Source organism: Mustela lutreola, chromosome 12, assembly GCF_030435805.1.
Source record: "Mustela lutreola isolate mMusLut2 chromosome 12, mMusLut2.pri, whole genome shotgun sequence".
NCBI classification, from domain to species: Eukaryota; Metazoa; Chordata; class Mammalia; order Carnivora; family Mustelidae; genus Mustela; species Mustela lutreola.
Window position 1 is genome coordinate 49,805,924 of NC_081301.1, and position 15,762 is coordinate 49,821,685.

The 15,762-nt window shown below is 39.8% G+C and overlaps 1 protein-coding gene and 1 pseudogene across 1 annotated transcript in view; one reads left to right on the top strand and one right to left on the bottom strand.

The window, feature by feature from the left end:
• The window catches only part of SAXO1 (stabilizer of axonemal microtubules 1), a 129,147-nt gene that overhangs the window by 51,425 nt on the left and 61,960 nt on the right, over positions 1-15,762 (top strand). The gene's annotated exons all lie outside the window — the stretch shown is intronic.
• Positions 14,920-15,077, bottom strand: LOC131813422 (U4 spliceosomal RNA; annotated as a pseudogene).

Below are 15,762 nucleotides of genomic sequence, written 5' to 3' on the forward strand. Positions count from 1 at the left end.
TAATTGGTTTATATAGTTGGCTGCTCCCACATTGGGGGCATAGATATTTAAAATTGTTAAATCTTCTTGTTGGACAGACCCTTTGAGTATGATATAGTGTCCTTCCTCATCTCTTATTATAGTCTTTGGCTTAAAATCTAATTGATCTGATATAAGGATTGCCACTCCTGCTTTCTTCTGATGTCCATTAGCATGGTAAATTCTTTTCCACCCCCTCACTTTAAATCTGGAGGTGTCTTCGGGCTTAAAATGTGTTTCTTGGAGGCAACATATAGATGGGTTTTGTTTTTTTATCCATTCTGATACCCTGTGTCTTTTGACAGGGGCATTTAGCCCATTCACATTCAGGGTAACTATTGAGAGATATGAATTTAGTGCCATTGTATTGCCTGTAAGGTGACTGTTACTGTATATGGTCTCTGTTCCTTTCTGATCTACCACTTGTAGGCTCTCTCTTTGCTTAGAGGACCCCTTTCAAGATTTCCTGTAGAGCTGGTTTGGTGTTTGCAAATTCTTTCAGTTGTTGTTTGTCCTGGAAGCTTTTAATCTCTCCTTCTATTTTCAATGATAGCCTAGCTGGATATAGTATTCTTGGCTGCATGTTTTTCTCGTTTAGTGCTCTGAAAATATCATGCCAGCTCTTTCTGGCCTGCCAGGTCTCTGTGGATAAGTCAGCTGCCAATCTAATATTTTTACCATTGTATGTTACAGACTTCTTTTCCCGGGCTGCTTTCAGGATTTTCTCTTTGTCATTGAGACTTGTAAATTTTACTATTAGGTGACGGGGTGTGGGCCTATTCTTATTGATTTTGAGGGGCATTCTCTGAACCTCCTGAATTTTGATGCTCGTTCCCTTTGCCATATTGGGGAAATTCTCCCCAATAATTCTCTCCAGTATACCTTCTGCTCCCCTCTCACTTTCTTCTTCTTCTGGAATCCCAATTATTCTAATGTTGTTTTGTCTTATGGTGTCACTTATCTCTCGAATTCTCCCCTCGTGGTCCAGTAGCTGTTTGTCCCTCTTTTGCTCAGCTTCTTTATTCTCTGTCATTTGGTCTTCTATATCACTAATTCTTTCTTCTGCCTCATTTATCCTAGCAGTTAGAGCCTCCATTTTTGATTGCACCTCATTAATAGCTTTTTTGATTTCACCTTGGTTAGATTTTAGTTCTTTTATTTCTCCAGAAAGGGCTTTTATATCTCTCGAGAGTGTTTCTCTAATATCTTCCATGCCTTTTTCGAGCCCGGCTAGAACCTTGAGAATTGTCATTCTGAACTCTAGATCTGACATATTACCGATGTCTGTATTGATTAGGTCCCTAGCCTTCGGTACTGCCTCTTGTTCTTTTTTTTGTGTTGAATTTTTACGTCTTGTCATTTTGTCCAGATAAGAGTAAATGAAGGGGCAAGTAAAATACTAAAAGGGTGGCAACAACCCCAGGAAAATATGCTTTAACCAAATTAGAAGAGATCCAAAATCGTGAGTGGGGAGAAAGGGGATAAAAAGAGGTTCAAAAAGGAAGAAAGAAAAAGGAAAAAAAAAAAAAAGAAAAGAAAAGAAAAGAAAAGAATATTTTTAAAAAAAGAAAACACCTAAGAAAAATGTAAAAAATATATATATATATATATATTAGATAAACTAGTAAAAAATCGTTAAAAAAGAAAAAGGTAACAGTTAAAAAAAAATTTTACCTGAAGGCGAGAAAAAAAAAAAATGAAAAAGAAAAAATTAAATTAACTGCAAGACTAAAAAAAATCACAGGAAAAAAGCCATGAGTTCCGTGCTTGGCTTTCTCCTCCTCTGGAATTCTGCTGCTCTCCTTGGTATTGAAACCGCACTCCTTGGTAGTGAACTTGGTCTTGGCTGGATTTCTTTTTTTTTTTTTTTTTTTTTTTAATTTTTTATTTTTTATAAACATATATTTTTATCCCCAGGGGTACAGGTCTGTGAATCACCAGGTTTACACACTTCACAGCACTCACCAAAGCACATACCCTCCCCAATGTCCATATTCCCACCCCCTTCTCCCAAACACCCTCCCCACAGCAACCCTCAGTTTGTTTTGTGAGATTAAGAGTTATTTATGGTTTGTCTCCCTCCCAATCCCATCTTGTTTCATTGATTCTTCTCCTATCCACTTAAGCCCCCATGTTGCATCACCACTTCCTCATAGCAGGGAGATCATATGATAGTTGTCTTTTTCTCTGCTTGACTTATTTCACTAAGCATGATACGCTCTAGTTCCATCCATGTTGTCGCAAATGGCAAGATTTCATTTCTTTTGATGGCTGCATAGTATTCCATTGTCTATATATACCACATCTTCTTGATCCATTCATCTGTTGATGGACATCTAGGTTCTTTCCATAGTTTGGCTATTGTGGACATTGCTGCTATAAACATTCGGGTGCATGTGCCCCTTTGGATCACTACGTTTGTATCTTTAGGGTAAATACCCAATAGTGCAATTGTATTTAAAACAGTTATGTAAAATAATATCTTGGTCAACTCCCTGTTTAACTGATCTTTTTTTTTTTTAATTTTTTATTTTTTATAAACATATATTTTTATCCCCAGGGGTACAGGTCTGTGAATCACCAGGTTTACACACTTGACAGCACTCACCAAATCACATACCCTCCCCATTGTCCATAATCCCATCCCCTTCTCCCAAACCCCCTCCCCCCGGCAACCCTCAGTTTGTTTCGTGAGATTAAGAGTCACTTATGGTTTGTCTCCCTCCCAATCCCATCTTGTTTCATTTATTCTTCTTCTACCCACTTAAGCCTCCATGTTGCATCACCACTTCCTCATATCAGGGAGATCATATGATAGTTGTCTTTCTCTGCTTGACTTATTTCGCTAAGCATGATACGCTCTAGTTCCATCCATGTTGTTGCAAATGGCAAGATTTCATTTCTTTTGATGGCTGCATAGTATTCCATTGTGTATATATACCACATCTTCTTGATCCATTCATCTGTTGATGGACATCTAGGTTCTTTCCATAGTTTGGCTATTGTGGACATTGCTGCTATAAACATTCGGGTGCATGTGTCCCTTTGGATCACTACATTTGTATCTTTAGGGTAAATACCCAATAGTGCAATTGCTGGGTCATAGGGCAGTTCTATTTTCAACATTTTGAGGAACCTCCATGCTGTTTTCCAGAGTGGCTGCACCAGCTTGCATTCCCACCAATAGTGTAGGAGGGTTCCCCTTTCTCCGCATCCTCGCCAGCATCTGTCATTTCCTGATTTGTTGATTTTAGCCATTCTGACTGGTGTGAGGTGATATCTCATTGTGGTTTTGATTTGTATTTCCCTGATGCCGAGTGATATGGAGCACTTTTTCATGTGTCTGTTGGCCAACTGGATGTCTTCTTTGCAGAAATGTCTGTTCATGTCTTCTGCCCATTTCTTGATTGGATTATTTGTTCTTTGGGTGTTGAGTTTGCTAAGTTCTTTATAGATTCTGGACACTAGTCCTTTATCTGATATGTCGTTTGCAAATATCTTCTCCCATTCTGTCAGTTGTCTTTTGATTTTGTTAACTGTTTCCTTTGCTGTGCAAAAGCTTTTGATCTTGATGGAATCCCAGTAGTTCATTTTTTCCCTTGCTTCCCTTGCCTTTTGCGTTGTTCCTAGGAAGATGTTGCTGCGGCAGAGTTCGAAGAGGTTGCTGCCCGTGTTCTCCTCAAGGATTTTGATGGATTCCTTTCGTACATTGAGATCCTTCATCCATTTTGAGTCTATTTTTGTGTGTGGTGTAAGGAAATGGTCCAATTTCATTTTTCTGCATGTGGCTGTCCAATTTTCCCAGCACCATTTATTGAAAAGGCTGTCTTTTTTCCATTGGACATTCTTTCCTGCTTTGTCGAAGATTAGTTGACCATAGATTTGAGGGTCTATTTCTGGGCTCTCTATTCTGTTCCATTGATCTATGTGTCTGTTTTTGTGCCAGTACCATGCTGTCTTGATGATGACAGCTTTGTAATAGAGCTTGAAGTCCGGAATTGTGATGCCACCAACGTTGGCTTTCTTTTTCAATATCCCTTTGGCTATTCGAGGTCTTTTCTGGTTCCATATAAATTTTAGCATTATTTGTTCCATTTCTTTGAAAAAGATGGATGGTACTTTGATAGGAATTGCATTAAATGTGTAGATTGCTTTAGGTAGCATAGACATTTTCACAATATTTATTCTTCCAATCCAGGAGCATGGAACATTTTTCCATTTCTTTGTGTCTTCCTCAATTTCTTTCATGAGTACTTTATAGTTTTCTGAGTATAGATTCTGTGTCTCTTTGGTTAGGTTTATTCCTAGGTATCTTATGGTTTTGGATGCAATTGTAAAAGGGATTGACTCCTTAATATCTCTTTCTTCTGTCTTGCTGTTGGTGTAGAGAAATGCAACTGATTTCTGTGCATTGATTTTATATCCTGACACTTTACTGAATTCCTGTATAAGTTCTAGCAGTTTTGGAGTGGAGTCTTTTGGGTTTTCCACATATAGTATCGTATCATCTGCGAAGAGTGATAATTTGACTTCTTCTTTGCCGATTTGGATGCCTTTAATTTCCTTTTGTTGTCTGATTGCTGAGGCTAGGACCTCTAGTACGATGTTGAATAGCAGTGGTGATAATGGACATCCCTGCCGTGTTCCTGACCTTAGCGGAAAAGCTTTCAGTTTTTCTCCATTGAGAATGATATTTGCGGTGGGTTTTTCATAGATGGCTTTGATGATATTGAGGTATGTGCCCTCTATCCCTACACTTTGAAGAGTTTTGATCAGGAAGGGATGTTGTACTTTGTCAAATGCTTTTTCAGCATCTATTGAGAGTATCATATGGTTCTTGTTCTTTCTTTTATTGATGTGTTGTATCACATTGACTGATTTGCGGATGTTGAACCAACCTTGCAGCCCTGGAATAAATCCCACTTGGTCGTGGTGGATAATCTTTTTAATGTACTGTTGAATCCTATTGGCTAGTATTTTGTTGAGTATTTTCGCATCTGTGTTCATCAAGGATATCGGTCTATAGCTCTCTTTTTTGGTGGGATCCTTGTCTGGTTTTGGGATCAAGGTGATGCTGGCCTCATAAAATGAGTTTGGAAGTTTTCCTTCCATTTCTATTTTTTGGAACAGTTTCAGGAGAATAGGAATTAGTTCTTCTTTAAATGTTTGGTAGAATTCCCCCGGGAAGCCGTCTGGCCCTGGGCTTTTGTTTGTTTGGAGATTTTTAATGACTGTTTCAATCTCCTTACTGGTTATGGGTCTGTTCAGGCTTTCTATTTCTTCCTGGTTCAGTTGTGGTAGTTTATATGTTTCTAGGAATGCATCCATTTCTTCCAGATTGTCAAATTTATTGCCGTAGAGTTGCTCATAGTATGTTCTTATAATAGTTTGTATTTCTTTGGTGTTAGTTGTGATCTCTCCTCTTTCATTCATGATTTTATTTATTTGGGTCCTTTCTCTTTTCTTTTTGATAAGTCGGGCCAGGGGTTTATCAATTTTATTAATTCTTTCAAAGAACCAGCTCCTAGTTTCGTTGATTTGTTCTATTGTTTTTTTGGTTTCTATTTCATTGATTACTGCTCTGATCTTTATGATTTCTCTTCTCCTGCTGGGCTTAGGATTTCTTTCTTGTTCTTTCTCCAGCTCCTTTAGGTGTAGGGTTAGGTTGTGTACCTGAGACCTTTCTTGTTTCTTGAGAAAGGCTTGTACCGCTATATATTTTCCTCTCAGGACTGCCTTTGTTGTGTCCCACAGATTTTGAACCGTTGTATTTTCATTATCATTTGTTTCCATGATTTTTTTCAATTCTTCTTTAATTTCCCGGTTGACCCATTCATTCTTTAGAAGGATACTGTTTAGTCTCCATGTATTTGGGTTCTTTCCAAACTTCCTTTTGTGGTTGAGTTCTAGCTTTAGAGCATTGTGGTCTGAAAATATGCAGGGAATGATCCCAATCTTTTGATACCGGTTGAGTCCTGATTTAGGACCGAGGATGTGATCTATTCTGGAGAATGTTCCATGTGAACTAGAGAAGAATGTGTATTCTGTTGCTTTGGGATGAAATATTCTGAATATATCTGTGATGTCCATCTGGTCCAGTGTGTCATTTAAGGCCTTTATTTCCTTGCTGATCTTTTGCTTGGATGACCTGTCCATTTCAGTGAGGGGAGTGTTAAAGTCCCCTACTATTATTGTATGATTGTTGATGTGTTTCTTTGATTTTGTTATTAATTGGTTTATATAGTTGGCTGCTCCCACATTGGGGGCATAGATATTTAAAATTGTTAAATCTTCTTGTTGGACAGACCCTTTGAGTATGATATAGTGTCCTTCCTCATCTCTTATTATAGTCTTTGGCTTAAAATCTAATTGATCTGATATAAGGATTGCCACTCCTGCTTTCTTCTGATGTCCATTAGCATGGTAAATTCTTTTCCACCCCCTCACTTTAAATCTGGAGGTGTCTTCGGGCTTAAAATGTGTTTCTTGGAGGCAACATATAGATGGGTTTTGTTTTTTTATCCATTCTGATACCCTGTGTCTTTTGACAGGGGCATTTAGCCCATTCACATTCAGGGTAACTATTGAGAGATATGAATTTAGTGCCATTGTATTGCCTGTAAGGTGACTGTTACTGTATATGGTCTCTGTTCCTTTCTGATCTACCACTTGTAGGCTCTCTCTTTGCTTAGAGGACCCCTTTCAAGATTTCCTGTAGAGCTGGTTTGGTGTTTGCAAATTCTTTCAGTTGTTGTTTGTCCTGGAAGCTTTTAATCTCTCCTTCTATTTTCAATGATAGCCTAGCTGGATATAGTATTCTTGGCTGCATGTTTTTCTCGTTTAGTGCTCTGAAAATATCATGCCAGCTCTTTCTGGCCTGCCAGGTCTCTGTGGATAAGTCAGCTGCCAATCTAATATTTTTACCATTGTATGTTACAGACTTCTTTTCCCGGGCTGCTTTCAGGATTTTCTCTTTGTCATTGAGACTTGTAAATTTTACTATTAGGTGACGGGGTGTGGGCCTATTCTTATTGATTTTGAGGGGCATTCTCTGAACCTCCTGAATTTTGATGCTCGTTCCCTTTGCCATATTGGGGAAATTCTCCCCAATAATTCTCTCCAGTATACCTTCTGCTCCCCTCTCACTTTCTTCTTCTTCTGGAATCCCAATTATTCTAATGTTGTTTCGTCTTATGGTGTCACTTATCTCTCGAATTCTCCCCTCGTGGTCCAGTAGCTGTTTGTCCCTCTTTTGCTCAGCTTCTTTATTCTCTGTCATTTGGTCTTCTATATCACTAATTCTTTCTTCTGCCTCATTTATCCTAGCAGTTAGAGCCTCCATTTTTGATTGCACCTCATTAATAGCTTTTTTGATTTCACCTTGGTTAGATTTTAGTTCTTTTATTTCTCCAGAAAGGGCTTTTATATCTCTCGAGAGTGTTTCTCTAATATCTTCCATGCCTTTTTCGAGCCCGGCTAGAACCTTGAGAATTGTCATTCTGAACTCTAGATCTGACATATTACCGATGTCTGTATTGATTAGGTCCCTAGCCTTCGGTACTGCCTCTTGTTCTTTTTTTTGTGTTGAATTTTTACGTCTTGTCATTTTGTCCAGATAAGAGTAAATGAAGGGGCAAGTAAAATACTAAAAGGGTGGCAACAACCCCAGGAAAATATGCTTTAACCAAATTAGAAGAGATCCAAAATCGTGAGTGGGGAGAAAGGGGATAAAAAGAGGTTCAAAAAGGAAGAAAGAAAAAGGAAAAAAAAAAAAAAAAGAAAAGAAAAGAAAAGAAAAGAATATTTTTAAAAAAAGAAAACACCTAAGAAAAATGTAAAAAAAAAATATATATATATATATTAGATAAACTAGTAAAAAATCGTTAAAAAAGAAAAAGGTAACAGTTAAAAAAAAATTTTACCTGAAGGCGAGAAAAAAAAAAAATGAAAAAGAAAAAATTAAATTAACTGCAAGACTAAAAAAAATCACAGGAAAAAAGCCATGAGTTCCGTGCTTGGCTTTCTCCTCCTCTGGAATTCTGCTGCTCTCCTTGGTATTGAAACCGCACTCCTTGGTAGTGAACTTGGTCTTGGCTGGATTTCTTGTTGATCTTCTGGGGGAGGGGCCTGTTGTAGTGATTCTTAAGTGTCTTTGCCCCAGGCGGAATTACACCGCCCTTACCCGGGGCCGGGGTGAGTAATCCGCTCGGGTTTGCTTTCAGGAGCTTTTGTTCCCTGAGCGCTTTCCGTAGAGTTCCAGAGGACGGGAATACAAATGGCGGCCTCCTGGTCTCCGGCCCGGAGGAGCCGAGAGCCCAGGGCCCCACTCCTCAGTGCGCCCTCAGAGAACAGCGCCCAGTTACTCCCGTCTGCCTGACCTCCGGCCGCGCTCCGAGCTCACCGAGCCTGCGACCGGTTCAAGGTAACACGGAGCTGCGAGCTTACTGTCGGCTCTGTCTCTGTAGCCGGCTTTCCCGTTCCAATACCCGCAAGCTCTGCGACACTCAGACACCCCCGATCCTTCTGTGACCCTGCGGGACCTGAGGCCACGCTGACCCTGCGTGGGCTTCGCCCCGGTTTAGCCTCTGGAGCGATGTCCCTCAGCGGAACAGACTTTTAAAAGTCCTGATTTTGTGCGCGGTTGCTCCGCCGCTTGCCGGGAGCCGGCCCCTCCCCCCGGGGTCTATCTTCCCGTCGCTTTGGATTCACTTCTCCGCCGGTCCTACCTTTCAGAAAGTGGTTGTTTTTCTGTTTCCAGAATTGCTGTTCTTCTTCTCTTCGATCTGCCGATGGATTTTCAGGTGTTTGCAATCTTTAGATAAGCTATCTAGCTGATCTCCGGCTAGCTGAAGCAATCTCAGCTTGCTACTTCTCCGCCATCTTGACTCCTCCCGGTTTTAGGTCTTTAATTTGGATCTTTAACCCATTTTGGATTTATTGTGTAAGAAAGTGGTCCAGTTTCATTCTTTTGTATGTAGTTCTCCACTTTTTCCAGAACTATTTGTTGAGGAGACTCTTTTCCCCATTGTGTATTCTTGTTGTCTCTTTTGTCATTGATCAGTTAACTGCATAGTCGTGGATTTATTTTTGCATTCTTGATTCTCTCTTCCCTTGATCTGTGTGTCTGTTTTTGTGCCAGTACCGACTGTTGCAATTATTATAACATTGCAGTGTGTTTTGAAATCAGCTTTGTTCTTCTTAAGATTGCTTTGGCTATTTGGGGTCTTTTATGGTTCCCTATGAATTGTAGGGTTGTTTATTCTAGTTCTGTGAAAAATGCTATTGGTATTTTGATGGGGGGTAACATTGTGTCCCTAGATTGCTTTGGGTAGTACAGACATTTTAATAGTATTAATTTGTCCCATCTATAATCAGAGAATATCTTTATATTTATTGGTGTCCTCTCCAATATATTTGATTGTCTTACAGTTTTTTTTTAAATTTAAAGATTTTTATTTATATATTTGACAGAGATCACAAGTAGGCAGAGAGGCAGGCAGAGAGAGAGGAGGAAGCAGGCTCCCCACAGAGCAGAGAGCCCGATGTGGGGCTCCATCCCAGGACCCTGGGATCGTGACCTGAGCCGAAGGCAGAGGCCTTAACCCACTGAGCCACCCAGGTGCCCCTGTCTTACAGTTTTCAGAATACACACTCCTTGATTAACTTTCACCTCCTTGATTAAATTTATTCCTAGGTATTTTATTCTTTTTGATGCAGTTGTAAATGGGATTATTGTTTAAATTGCTTTCTGCTAGTTTACTAGTGGTTATTAACTTTTTGTTTTAAATTTCTGTTATTGAAGGCTACAGGAGGTAGGTCCTGGGTTATTGGGGGGTTGTTAGAAGAAAAATTAAGGTATTTGATCTGTGAATTCTTCTTTGCATGTGGGAGGGGGTGTTTGGGATCAGCTGTGGGCCTCTGTCTGACATTGCACCTGTGTGGCCTTGGGCCAGTTCCTTCATCTTTCTGAGCCATTGGCTATCCCCTCTATATAGCGAAGATGATGATACATCCCCAAGTGGCTTTTTAAGATTTAAATGAGATAATTTAGGTAAAGAAATACCTTGTCTATGTGTTATATACTAAAAAAAAAAAAATTTTTTTCTTTCTTCCCATTTTTCCATTCCCCACGTTGGCAGTCCATGGTTTATGGATTGGCTGCTTTAAGCATGATATTAGAGGTTACTTTAGGACAGGTAAGAGCTTATTGTGCCCCTTAAATTAAACTCTGTCGAAAGCTGCATGCCACCCGCATGCTGAGAAACTTTGAGGGACATAGTTCGTTCGTGACTTTTTTTCAACGTGATCCAAAGTGAATTTGATATTCTACTCGAGGTACTTTTGGTGACAGTGTAGCTTCTGACTTGTTTAGCACTTTCAGACTTTTTTTTTTTTTAAATAAACATTTGAAGAATGAGATAGGTGTGTGTCTGCATGTATGATCGCTAAAAAAGTAAATTTTCCTATAGCTCTTGTTCTTTAATTGTGAGTTGGTCATCTCTAGAAGTTAAATGTATATTTTTGAAGGTCTTGAAGATAAATCTTTATTAATAACAATGGCTATTTGAGCACTTTAGGTTCCGATAACATCAATAACCTAAAAATCTCTACGCTTTTTATAAACATCAGTGAGAACTGTATTAATACATAAAACAGGACTTCAGTTTGGGCTAAATTGAATTAGTCTGTTGGTATCAGATGAGGAGTTGGTGTTCTAGTTTCACTTGAAAAGAGCAGGATAGCAAAGGAAAGAGGCATGAAATGTTCTGTTTCTGCATCATTTTACTTGTTTTGTTAATTTTCTTGTCTCAAAGCCACTCTCAGATGATTCCATTAGAAGGAGGGTGGTGGGATATTTGCCGTTTTCCGTGAAAGTAAGGATAGTTGTTGGGAGAGATGATTCAGGCCTTTTTATAATCAATAAAACTTCATTCTATAACTTCTTGTGCACTGAAAGTCCAACGATCTTCTCCCTTTTAAAAATAAAAAATTTTGGAATTCATGGGGAAAGGGTTCAGAATACCACAGGTTTTTATACCTTCCTTTAATAATTATTTTCATAAACCACGTTCAGTTCAGATCCTAGTCTGAGGAGCTATTATGATCTGGAAAGCAGCATAAAGTGAATCATCATAAAGCAAATCCTATTTTCCCATAGGAGTCTAGTTTTAATTAGCGGTTTTATTCCTGACAAAGTGCTCACCATCATATAAATCATAAATATGGCTGTGGATATGTTATAAAAGTAAAGACACAGCAGTATACATCATGTAATAATTTAAATAATATTGTACTCCTAGTTATATACAATGAGCATGCATATAGTGTATACATTATTAGGCAAAGCCCAAGTGCTTTATAAAATATACATTCAGCATATAAAAATGCATAGCTGTGCCATGGTTTAATGTAAATGGAAGAACTTAATAAAGTATAGATTGCTGTACAGATGTAAGCTGAAATTTTATTAGTCTTGTGCATATAGCCTAACATAATACACGTGCAATAAGACATTCCTAAATGTCTAGTTAGGAATATTTTTGCTGTCCGTAGAATTTGGAAGGACATTTGGGGGTCTGGGTGACTCATGAGGGTAGGATGTGTAGGTAAGTTTGAACAGATGCTTTTCTTTTGTTAAGCTTTCTTTGTGCTTCTCTGCTTTGTTTCAAAATATTTTTACATGAGTTTTGTAGCCTCATAGCCACGTTTTAAGAGAAGATGCCATCATTCACATTTTGAAGAAGAAGACACTGATGAGCACAGAAGATAAATGACACTTTCAGAGTCACTTTGTCACTAGGAATTTGCAACATGAGACTAAAACCCATTACTTCTGTCTGCGCATTCTGTGTTCCACCAAATGCACTTGAGGACCTGACCGTGGTCTCTGTAGTAAGCAGATGCTATCACAGTTTCAGGGCTTTTAGAGCACATTACCTAGAGCAAATTTAAATTTGAGGTCATTTTCAAGGGGAACTGTTGGAGTGTCTTCATGGAGGGGAGGGAGAAGCAGGCTCCCTGCTGAGCGGGGAGCCCAAAAAGGGGCTTGATTCCAGGACCCGGGATCACGACCTGAGCTGAAGGCAGACTCTTAACCAACTGAGCTGCTCAGGCATCCCTGAGGAAGACAGTCTTGAATGTTTGTTCTTTCTTTACCTCCACCGCACCCCTGGCATTACTGAATGCAGGCAGTCATAGTAGGCTGGCCAGGGGGGCAACCTGAGGAGAGTGTGTGGAATGGGACAGTGGGTAACTTGGCTTTGCCTTAGTGTATCTATCAAGTAATTCTAGTTGGTGCTATGGTGGCAAACCCTGAAAGCTCCATAGTCGTGATGAAGGTTTATCAGTCATACCAAAATTTTGGTGCTGCTGCCATCTTGCAACTTTGCCATCCTGGGGTTCATTCCCCCCCCGCCCCGGGTGTGAGAAGGAGGGGGAGATAACATGGGGCCAGCCCTAAGTTGAGGGGTGTGGTGCGTGGTCTCATGGTCCCATTTCTTCTCTCTGCTGAGGTTGTTGGCTTATATAGTGATGGAATCATGACACTGTCTTCAGTAACATCCTGGTTAGTCACCTGGCGATTATCGTGGTGATTTGCTTACTGAATAAACACTAGGGAGTCTGATTCGAAGTAGCAGTTCATCCCAAAGAATCACTTGAGTTGTGTTACATGCAGTAATCATAAGTTCTGCATCACAGCCACTGTTAGCCTGTATGATTCCTTTGTGCAAATTAGAAACAGGCATCCCTTCTCCAATGTGTTTTACTTCCATCTGTCAGAAAACTGTCATGCTGAGCTTATTAGAACAACACCTACTGTCTCCTGAGAAATTGTCAAAATACACAAATTGACAATGTCTCTGAAATGAACAGTACCCCCTTAGATGTGTCAGCCTGTCATCCTTGTGCAGTACACAACATGCACAACCATATGTGGCAACTTTGTTCCCCTCACTTACTATTATTGAATCTTACTGAAACTTTGCAGATACTACCAGGTGAAAATTTTTCCAATCTTTATAAACATGGTTGAGAATTCTTTTTTGGAGAATATTATGCCAATTCTGTTAAGCCACGGGAGAAAAGAAGTGTCACTTTTCATAAGGTCAAGTCTCTATGCCATTTTTCTGAGGCAGATATCATCCATCGTTAGTCTGATTTATTTTAAAATTGTATCTATCATCCTTTCATTGCTTCTCTGTTCTTTGACTATTTGTTACCTTTGAAAGTTTGGAGTCACCCTGGCATAATAGTTCTTACTTAAAGGTCTTTCATTCAAATAGAAACTTGATGGATTATTTTCAGAGTGATAAGTTCCTGCCCAGAGGCTAAAAATTGTCATTATTAGGCAAATAGATTTTTTGTTTGCCAGCATTTCAAATAGACCAAACCAACAGGCAATAATATTATTTGTTATATGAACAAATGAATGGGTACATTGTGAGGACATTTTGTCTTAACCGTAAATCGATTGCCTTAAAAAACCCCTAAAACCTGTTTTATGACTGCACATTATCACAGAAGGACCCAAACTTAGAAAAGCCTGTTACTATTTCTTTGGGTTAAGGATCCTTGCTAAAAATGAAGGTGCAATCATGTGTGAAGAAAGGATAGTATGTTTAAAAAAAAAAATTCCAAGACCGGTCTAATTACACTTTGATTACTCTCTCTTGGGAGTAATTCTTATTCCTTGGTAGGAAACCACGAGCAAGTCTGACCATTTGGTTTTGTGAAAATAAACTGAGTTTAATTTATCGACATGTTACACATACCTGGCAAATTCTCATTCTTTTACGCTGACATGTGTCTTGCCCGATGGAGTCACTGTAATGCAGTCTATGTGTTTTTAAAGAAATTGTGTTTGGCTAAGGAATGTATCAAAATTGTTAAACCATGTTGCACCTTGTTCTCATTAGTCTTTGGAATGTAGCTGCCGGAACTGAAAGGGCAGGGGAGACAGAGACAGAGTGGGGTGCTGCTGCTCACAGGAGGCCCTCTGGGCTGCATTTTGAGCTGCAAAGTCTCAGCCTTTCCCAGGGCAGCTTTTCACCCAAGCCCTCTGTAGCTCTGTTAGCCGACAAACCAACAGACAAAATGAATCACACCTCTATACCAGTCCAGCTATAATCACGCCAGTGTATGTAAATTTCCAACATCCAGGTCTCCATTGGAAATACTTGGCTAAAGGGAGGCTTGCCTTGGTTCATTAACAGCAGTGAACACTGAACAGAGTGTAGATGTTCCAAGTCTGGACAGTAAGACCTGAAAACCTCTCAGTCCCTGTTCTCCACTCCTGACACCCCAGCCTGCTTTAAGATCCTGTGAATCTTGATGGAACTGGTACAATACTTAGTAACAGGCACTCCCTGCCTCCCAGCCCCTGCTTTCTCCAGTCTACTCTTCACATTGTGGCCAGAGTGATCTCCTAAAGATGCATGGTCTTCTCTTCCTTGCTGGGAGCTCATCTGGGGTTCTGGTCACAAGCAGCATCAGATGAAAACTCCTTTGTGTGTTGTGGTCTTTCCAGGATTAGCCTCTGCCACCCATTCTAGCCTACTCTGCAGCCCTTCTCACCTGTCGTTCCTCTGTTCCAGGAATACAGGACTACTATAGTTTTGGAAGTATACTGTGAGCCCTCATACCTCTGTACCTTTATTCTTGTTTTAATTTTTTCCTTGGATGTCTTCTCTGCTCCTGGTCCATCTGGTTAGCTTTTCTTAGCTTGCATACTACCTCCTTTTGAAGCCCTCCTTGATTTCCACCTGATTTAGATGCTTAGCCTTCTGTGATCCTCCTGAGCTTTTATATAAATACAGCCATCAGAGCATTTACCAAGGAACATAAGTACTTGTTGGTCTTGACTGAATTCTGTAAGCCTTGAGGTTGAGGATCATAGCTTTTAATTTGTATCTCCATAAATTACCATGGAGTTGGCATATAGAAGTTCAATGAATGAATTAAGGAAAGATCGCCAAGGTACCGCTTAGTGAGTCTTCAATTAGCAATAATCGTGCCTCGGATAAACCTCATTGGCTACGATACTGCCACTGTGCAAAGCTCTTAGTGAGTCTTCAAAGGCAGTTTTGTTTTCATTATTTTTTGTTTCTGTTGTTGTTGGTAGTGTTTTTTTTTCTTGTTTGTTTTTTTAAAGGCAGGCCCTGGGTGGCTCAGTGGGTTAAGCCTCTGTCTTCGGCTCATGTCATGATCTCGAGGTCCTGGGATGGAGCCCCACATCGGGCTCTCTGCTCAGCAGGGAGCCTGCTTCTCCCTCCCTCTCTGCCTGACTCTCTGCCTATGTGTGGTCTCTGTCTGTCAAAAAAAAAAAAAAAAGAAGAAAAAGAAAGAAAAAGGCAGATCTTTCTAGATCCAGCAGAATGACATGACTTTGGTGAAAAAATTATCTCAGTGAAAAATCAGCCTTGTCCACCTCTGTGCCTATTGGTTTCTCTTCTATGTTGATGTTATATACTCTTAACCTTTAAAATAAAGCTGCCAGTTATTTTACCAGCAAAATGGGTTTATTTGGAAACAGCAGAGAAATGCAATTCAGGACACATGGACTACCGTAAAACCATAGGCGAGTCCAGAGAAAAGGAGAGGAAGGCTTGCTTATCTACTTATTATTTGAGAGAGAACCCACATGAGTGGAGGGAGAGGGAGAGAGAGAATCTCAAGAAGACAACATGCTCAGCTTGGAGCCCTGGTACAGGACTCAATCTCCCCATGACTTGAGGCAAAATCAGG